Consider the following 8,310-nt stretch of genomic DNA (forward strand, 5'->3'; position numbering starts at 1 on the left):
CCCAGTGGTAGGTGGTGGAGGCTTTGTCAAAGATTAGTTGGTTGAGAAATTGAGGTTTTGCTTCTGGAATCTCAATTCTATTCCATTGATCTATATGCCTATTCCTATACCAATACCAAGCTGTTTTGATGATTGTAGCTTTGTAGTAAACTTTGAAGTCTGGTAATGTGATACCACCTGCTTGTTTTTTTTTTGCTGAGAATTGTTCTGGCTATTCTTGGACATTTGTGTTTCCATATGAATTCCTGTGTTGTCTTTTCTAGGTCTGAGAAGAATGTTGCTGGTAATTTGATGGGTATTGCATTGAATATGTAGATTGCCTTAGGTAAGATGGACATCTTCACAATGTTGATTCTTCCGATCCATGAGCATGGGATATTTTTCCACTTGATTGTGTCATCTTTGATTTCTTTGAGCAGTGTTTTGTAATGTTCATTGTAAAGGTCTTTCACGTCTCTGGTTAGGAAGATGCCAAGGTATTTCATTTTTTAATGACTATTGTGAATGGAATTGTGTTTTTTATTTGGGTATCTGTTTGTTTATTATTGGTGTAGAGAAATGTGTTTGTCTTTTGTACATTTATTTTGTATCCTGAGACTTTGCCAAAGGCCTTTATCAGTGTAAGGAGGTTTTTGACAGATTCTCTTGGGTTTTCAAGGTACACAATCATATCATCTGCAAAGAGAGATAACTTGACTTCCTCTTTTCCTATTTGGATACACCTGATTGCCTCCTCTTCTCTGATTACTCGAGCCAGGACTTCAAATACTATGTTGAACAGGAGGGATGAGAGTGGGCATCATTGTCTAGTTTCAGTTTTCAGGGGAAATGGTTCCAATTTTTGTCCATTTAGGAGTATGCTGGCTGTGGGTTTCTTGTAGATGGCTTTTACTATTTTGAGGTATGTTCCCCGTATGCATAGATGTTCAAGGGTTTTTAATAAGAAGGGGTGCTGGATTTTATCAAAAGCTTTTTCTGCATCTAATGATATAATCATGTGGTTTTTGTTTTGACATCTGTTGATGTATTTAATTACATTTATGGTTTTACAAATGTTGAACCAGACTTGCATCCCAGGGATGAAGCCTACTTGGTCATGATGGAAGATTTTTGAGAAGTATTGCTGAATCCGGTTTGCTAGGATCTTGTTGAGAATTTTAGCATCTATGTTCATCAAAGATATTGGCCTGTAGTTCTCTTTCTTTGTTGGATCTTTACCTGGCTTCGGTATCAATGTGATATTGGGTTTGTAAAATGATTTGGGGAGAGTTTCATCTTTTTCAATCACCTGGAATACCTTCAGCAGGATTGGTATCAGCTCCTCCTTAAATGTCTTGTAGAATTCTGCTGGAAAGCCATCTGAACCAGAGCTTTTTTTTGTAGGAAGTTTTCTTATTACGTAGTCGATTTCCTTGATTGTTATTGGTCTATTTAGGGTCTCAATTTCTTCTTGTTCCAATCTAGGTAGGTTGTGTGATGTCAGAAAGTCCTCCATATCCTTAAGGTTTTCAAGTTTGTTTCCATACAAGTGTACATAGTAGTCTCTAATGATCTTTTGTATTTCTTCAGGGTCAGATGTGACTTGAACTTTTGTGTTTCTGATTGTGCTTATTTGATTTTTTTCTGTTTTTTCAGTCTAGCTCTAGGGGACCATCGATCTTGTTTATCCTTCGAAGAACCAGCTTTTTGTTTCATTGATTTTTTGAATTATCTTTTTGTCTTCTATGTCCTGGATTTGGGCTTTTATTTTGGTGATCTGGATTCTTCTGCTGAAATTAGGGTTTTTGTGGTCTTGTTTTTCCAGTTCTTTAGGTGGCTTGTTAGGTTGTTAATTTGTGTTCCTTCCATTTTCTTCATGTGTGTTTGTAGGGATATAAATTCCCCTCTTACTACAGCTTTCAAGGCGTCCCAGAGGTTTTGGTAAGATGTTTCTTCATTTTCATTTGTTTCCAGGTATCTTTTGATATCTGTTTTGATTTCATCATTGACCCAGGAGTTGTTTAGCATCATGCTGTTTAGTGTCCATATCTTTGTGGGTTTTGGGTGGACTTTGTTGGTGTCAATGTTTATTTTTATTCCACTGTGGTCCGAGAAGGTGCATGGTAGAATTTCGGTCCTTTTAAATTTGCTTATGCTTGATTTATGGCCAATTACGTGGTCGATCTTAGAATACGTTCCATGTGGTGATGAGTAGAATGTATATTCTGTGTTCTTTGGATGGGGTGTTCTGTAGGTATCAATTAAGTCCATTTGGTCCATAGTCACATTGAGGTTCTGGATCTCCTTGCTGATTTTTTTTCCTGATGATCTTTCTAGGGTTGTGAGTGGGGTATTGAAGTCCCCAGTTATGATGGTGTTAGAGTCAATATCTTACTTTAGTTTTCCTAGAAGTTGCTTTATGAAAATTGGCGCACCTATGTTGGGTGCATATATGTTTAGGATAGGTATTTCTTGTTGATGGATTGAGCCTTTTATCATTATGTAGTGGCCTTCTGTATCTTTTCTGATTTTTAATAGCTTGAAGGGTATTTTGTCTGAAATTAAGATTGCTACTCCTCCTTTCTTTTGTATTCCGTTCGCTTGAGAGTTTGTTTCCCATCCTCTTACTTTGAGTCTGTGGGTATCCTTTCTAGTGAAGTGAGTCTCTTGAAGGCAATGGATAGCTGCCTGATGATATTTTATCCATTTTTCCATTCTATGTCTTTTCAGTGGTGCATTTAGTCCATTCACATTTAGGCTAATAATTGAAATTCAAGAGTTGATCCCTGTCATAAGGTCCTTACAGAGTTGTTCCTGTTTGTTGTCTTTCTTTGGGTTCTGGAGTTGGTTCATGTGTGTTTTTAATCTTTTGCCTGTACTCTTGTGAAGAATGTTGTTGTTCTTTTTTCTTTTTCTTCTGTGTTCAGTACTTTCTTAAGTGTTTCTTGTAGAGGTGGTCTGGTGGCAGTGTAGGTTCTTAGGGATTGGATATCTGGAAAAGATTTCAATTCTCCCTCACTAATGAAGCTTAGTATGGCTGGGTAGGTTATTCTTGGTTGAAATTGTTCATCTTTTAGAACTTTGAAGATAGGGTTCCAGGCTCTCCCAGCCTGAAGGGTTTCTATGGATAAATCTGCTGCTATTCTAATTGGTCTTCCCTGGTAGGTAGTCCGGCCTTTTTCTCTTGCTGCCTTTAGGATTTTTTTCTTTTATAGGTACTTTGTTTAGGTGAATTAGTATGTGTCTGGGAGTGGTCTTCTTATTTGTTGTCTTGCAGGGGTTCTCTGAATCTCTTGAGTTTGAATTTTTTCATCCTTGATGAGATGAGGGAAGTTTTCTTGAATGATTTCATGAAATGTTTGTTCCAGTGTGGCTTCTGTTTCTCTCTCTGCCTCAGGAAGCCCAATTGCTCTTAGGTTTGGTCTCTTGAAGTGATCATTCATCTCTTGCAGGTTTTGTTCTATCTTTTTGAGCTTCTTTTCTATGCTTTTGACAGTTTGGGGTAGATCTGTGTTTTGGTCTTCGAGGTCTGAGATTCTTTCTTCTGCTTGGCTGATTCTGCTTTCCATGCTTATTAGTCTATTATTCATTTCCATGACAGTATTCTTTACTGCTGTTATTTCTGCCATCAGCTCCTTCCTATTTTCCTCTTGTCTCTCCTCAATTTTTTAAATTCTCTCCATTAATGTCTTGATGTCTTCGTTTGTTGCATGTGACCATTCCAGGGGCTCTTCAATGTTTGTGTTCCAGAATCTGTTTTCTCAGTGTCTGATCTCCCAGGGGTCTGTGTGAGACCTATATTCTTCTTTTGGTTTTTCTTCATTTGTGCGGTTTTTCCCCCTCCCTACTTTTTCCTTCCCTCCATGTCACCGTCTTCTTTAATTCTGTTATTCAGGGGTAAAGGGATTCATTTTACTTCTGTTTGTTCAATCTCCTATTCTTTATGTATGTCCTCTTACTTTCTTCAATTCTGGAGTTGCACTGTAGGTTGGGGGTTGTCCTTTCTGCAGTTTTGAGATTTACTTAAGGGGGGAGCTGTGATTCAAAATCTATCTGCAGGTCCTGATATTCGCTGATAGGTGTGTGGATAATCTGGAACCCACTTCCCACTACCTTGGAATCTGTCCGTGCAGTGGGACTGTAGGTTTACTCCCTGAAATAAAATGTGGTTAGCAGAGGGAAGAGAATGGAGCAGACAGTGGGTTGAAGAGGGGGGTGAAGAGATAGAGGAGTAAGGGGGGAAACAATCGTGTGCCAACAAATGGAGAGAGAGACCTATACTGAAACAGATGAAAACAATAGACCACAGCTACTGACAAACCAATTCTCATACAAAAAAAAAAATAAAACATATAGTGATGCTAACATACAAGCTAACCAACCACCTTATTGGTGTGCCATTCCTCTATATAAAGATATGATTTACAGAGAGAAGAAAAGAGAAGAAAAGGAAAACAGCAACAAAAAGGGAACAATACAGTAAGAATAGAATTAAGTCATTAAACTAACAGAATCAGTGAAGCACACTCTGAGACTTTTCATTTAAGCCCAATGTCCTTTCAGTTCTGACTTCTAGCTTTCTTTTCAAGCAGGTAAATTAGTTTGCAGTTAGGGTTAGTTGCCCCTGGTCTGCTGTGAAGGACAGTTCAGATCACTCTCCGTTCACCACTCTGGCCTATGTCCTTTTCAAGTTTGTTTCTCCCGTTTCGGTATTGTGACCTTGAATCGCCAGCAGGTGGTGCTATCTCAGCTGCTGGCCCCAGAGGAGGTGGGGCCGGACAGGAACTGACAGAGACTGGAGCTGGATGCCTGCCTCAGGGCACAGGCAGGAGACTCATGGCGGGCAGGACGTCTTGATCACGGGAGAGGTGGCAGCGATCCCAGCAGATTTTCCTGAAGGGGCTTCAAGGTCTGAAGTCCTGGATCACCTCCATCCCAGGTGGTGCAATGTGCTACCGGAGGTGGCTGCAGCAGCTGTGGTTGTGGCGGCTGTGGCAGTGATGGCGGCATTGGCGGCAGCAGCGTCTGCACTGCGGTGGCTGTCCAGTCCGCTGCAATGTCCCAGCGGTGAAAACAGCCGAGCTCCGTATGAAGAGCAGGCTGCGATTTTGGGGTCTGCAGCCCCCGGGGCGAGAGCCAGAGACCCACTGCAGTTCTCCTTTGCAGAGGGTTTCACAGACCAGGTTGCCTCATTGCCATCTTGCCGGAAGTCGACAAAGTTATCTTAAAGAAGCAGAATGGTTTCCAAGTCATCAAGATCTACTACCTGAGGACGAGGCCAGGAGTGGCTCTTCTCCACAGTGCTCCTCCACACGGCCGGCTGGCTCGGTGCAAAGGTGGTCACCAAGAACCACCCGGAACTCCAGAAGTCGAGATGAGCACCGAGAAGACACCCTCTCCGACACCAAGCTGTATATCTTCTTTTGAGAGATGTCTGTTCACATCATGAAATGAAAAAAAATTGAAAACTCAGGGACAAAATGTTGGTGCAGTTTGTCTGTGTCCTATTAAAAGGAAAAGTTTAAAGGCTGTATCTGTATTTAGAATGTGAGTTTTAAATGTTCACATTTTGTTACAGCTTAGAAAAATCTCAATTCAATGCAGTGTCCTAGTGAGTGCATGATGCTACTATAAACAGCCACCATCGCACATGCAGATAGTTACTTTTTTAACATGTAATACTGTTCGAGAATGGATTAAACTCTACAATGGAAAATAATGTGAATATATCAACAATTATCCCAGCATAAAAAGAAAAGCTATTAAAAAAATCATCTGCTGTGAATTATCTGTGATGTGAGAGAAGCAAATAGTCAACAGTGAAACAAGGAGAGGAAAGAACTCCAGGACTCCACAGACGACACCAGCTCTGTGCAACACCCCATCCTCAGACAGTAAGGATCTATTGCAACTTCTTTTCACTTTTACCTACATAAAGATTTCCAATCGTCTTTTGTCACATGTGCACACTGATATTTTTTCCACTAACCAATATGTGAATAACAACTTCTAAATTGTTACCAAAGCTGCTATCAATTGTATTATTAACTTCAAGTCAATGACTAGTTAATTAATATATGTTAAGGACCTACTAATACAGTGACATTTTTAAAAGGATAAGTTAGCTGAAAGAAATATCTTTTAAAAATTCAATCCAGAACCTTCCCAGCTAGTTATTTTTTCAGTACATACAAGATTAAATCCCTTTTTCCCTCAATCCTTCTAAAATACTCTGAGTTAAATGAATAGGAAAGCTAAAAGTTTGTTCCATTATTTATGAGATTTTGCAAAATATTTAACCCTAACTTTTCTTCAACTTAAAAAATAAGAATGTGAATGTCGTATTATCTGTTAATGAGACTTTTCAGATAATGGAAACCAGATGTTAGCTTTCTGGAATGTGAGGTCTTTTAAAAATACATTTTTCTTCAAAACACACGTCCCTGAAAACCCTATGGCAATACAGAGATAAAAGACTCCCTCTGTCAAAATATGATGGAGAACTGATATTTTTTCTCATTGCCTGAAAAGAGGAAAAACAGGGACACAGTGACCCCAGACTGGAGAAAGGAAGAGAATGAAAAAGGAAGATGAGGAAGCAGAGAGGTAACTTAAAACCCTTGCTTGCACTGAAGGGGCCTCTTAAGCAGTATAGGGGGGAAAAAGTAGTCTAATTTGAGTCTCTTCTCCATCTGTATCAAGCAGATGGATTGAACTAGATAAAGTTCAAGTCCCTTTGAATCCTGAGAATTTATTATACTTTCTGGAGGAATTTGGCTTTCCATGCCATCAGTGGTGAATTGGCAACCAGTTCGGTGTTCAGTTGTTCCCTAAAATAATAACATTCTCATTTTGTCAACTCACTATAAAAATAGGTTCTTCTGAGGCTTCACTAAGACTTAGATACTGTTTTTTCCATTGTCAGCTATCTTAAAAGACCATCAGAATAGCCTGTGTCAAGTGAAGCTAAGTTTAATAGACTTATTGTGATATGAGAGAACACCAACTTAACAGAGCTTTAAGAGTGTCTCAAAATGGAGAAATTCATGGGGAATATTTATAGGGTTGTCAGCTGTTGGGTCCAAGTTGGGTAGTTTTTGAGGTAGGTCTTGCAAGACACAGAACTGCTTGGTAATGGACAGAGCTTATGATATTATAATTATGGACCGGGGGGACCAAGTGAAGGAAGGATCTTGAAGTGAGTTTTGTGGAGCAAGCTATTTTAGTTTGTTCTCAGTCTTATGTTCCAGTAAAAAGCATTTCCTGGAGCAAATAGCTAGATTGTGTTTGATTATTCTCAGCATTGTTGAACATAGGTACCAAAAAAAGGTATGCATGGTCCACAATTTTTTAAAACAAGGAACAGGAAAATACTTATGATAGATGCTGTCCAAACGCCTAGAGAAAGAAGAATAAAAGTCTTACTCTTTGCTTTTGGGGGATACTGATGGCAGAAAGCCCTCAGCTACCAACACCCTGTAATGATTTCCTCAGCTAATGATAGTGGATTCATCTAAGGCCATGTCTTATAGTAGATTATATTTTTCAAAAGAGGTTGTAACAATATTGTCCTTCCCACATGATTTTCTTACAAAATGACCTCACTACTTCTCTTATGAAGAGATATCACCAGTATTCTTTGTCTTTGAATTTGGACAGTCTTTATGACTTCCTCAACCAAGAGAGTGTGACTTTGTGACTTCTGAGGCTAAGTAATAAATGACTTTACAGTTTTGGCTTGTTTCACTTTTGCTTTTGGGATGCTTGTTCTTGGAAATAGCTGCTGTGTTAGTAGGATGCTCAGATGACACAGAGAGGCCATGTTCCAGCTAGCAGCCACAGCTGAGGTTGAGCCACAGCTAGTATTAACCACCAGACACATGAGTGAGGAAGCTCTTAAGATGACTCCAGCGCCAACCACCATCTGGCCTCAACTACATGATTGACCTCCAACTAAGAACCACATAGCTAGGCACAGTCAACACCCAGAACTATAGCGATAATAATAATAACTGATTGTTGTTGTTTTATGCCACTAAGTTTCAGGTTGTTTCTTGTACAGCAATAGATAACTGGACTATGTTCTCTTCCCAAGACAGCCCATGTCCATTGACTTATGTGATATATAAAGGTCTGGTCTTTTAGCCCCAACCCAGAACAATTCTAAAGAGTCATCTCAGCTTCACAACTCCCTAGAGCAGCAGTCCCCAAACTTTTTGGCATCAAAGACTAGTTTCTTGGAAGACAATATTTCACAGATGGGAGAAGGGGATTGGAATGATTAAAGCACATAACATTTATTGTGCACTTTATTTCCATTATTATTACATG

This window comes from Carlito syrichta, unplaced genomic scaffold (genome assembly GCF_000164805.1).
Source record: "Carlito syrichta isolate Samal-C Ts95f unplaced genomic scaffold, Tarsius_syrichta-2.0.1 Scaffold312386, whole genome shotgun sequence".
NCBI classification, from domain to species: domain Eukaryota; kingdom Metazoa; phylum Chordata; class Mammalia; order Primates; family Tarsiidae; genus Carlito; species Carlito syrichta.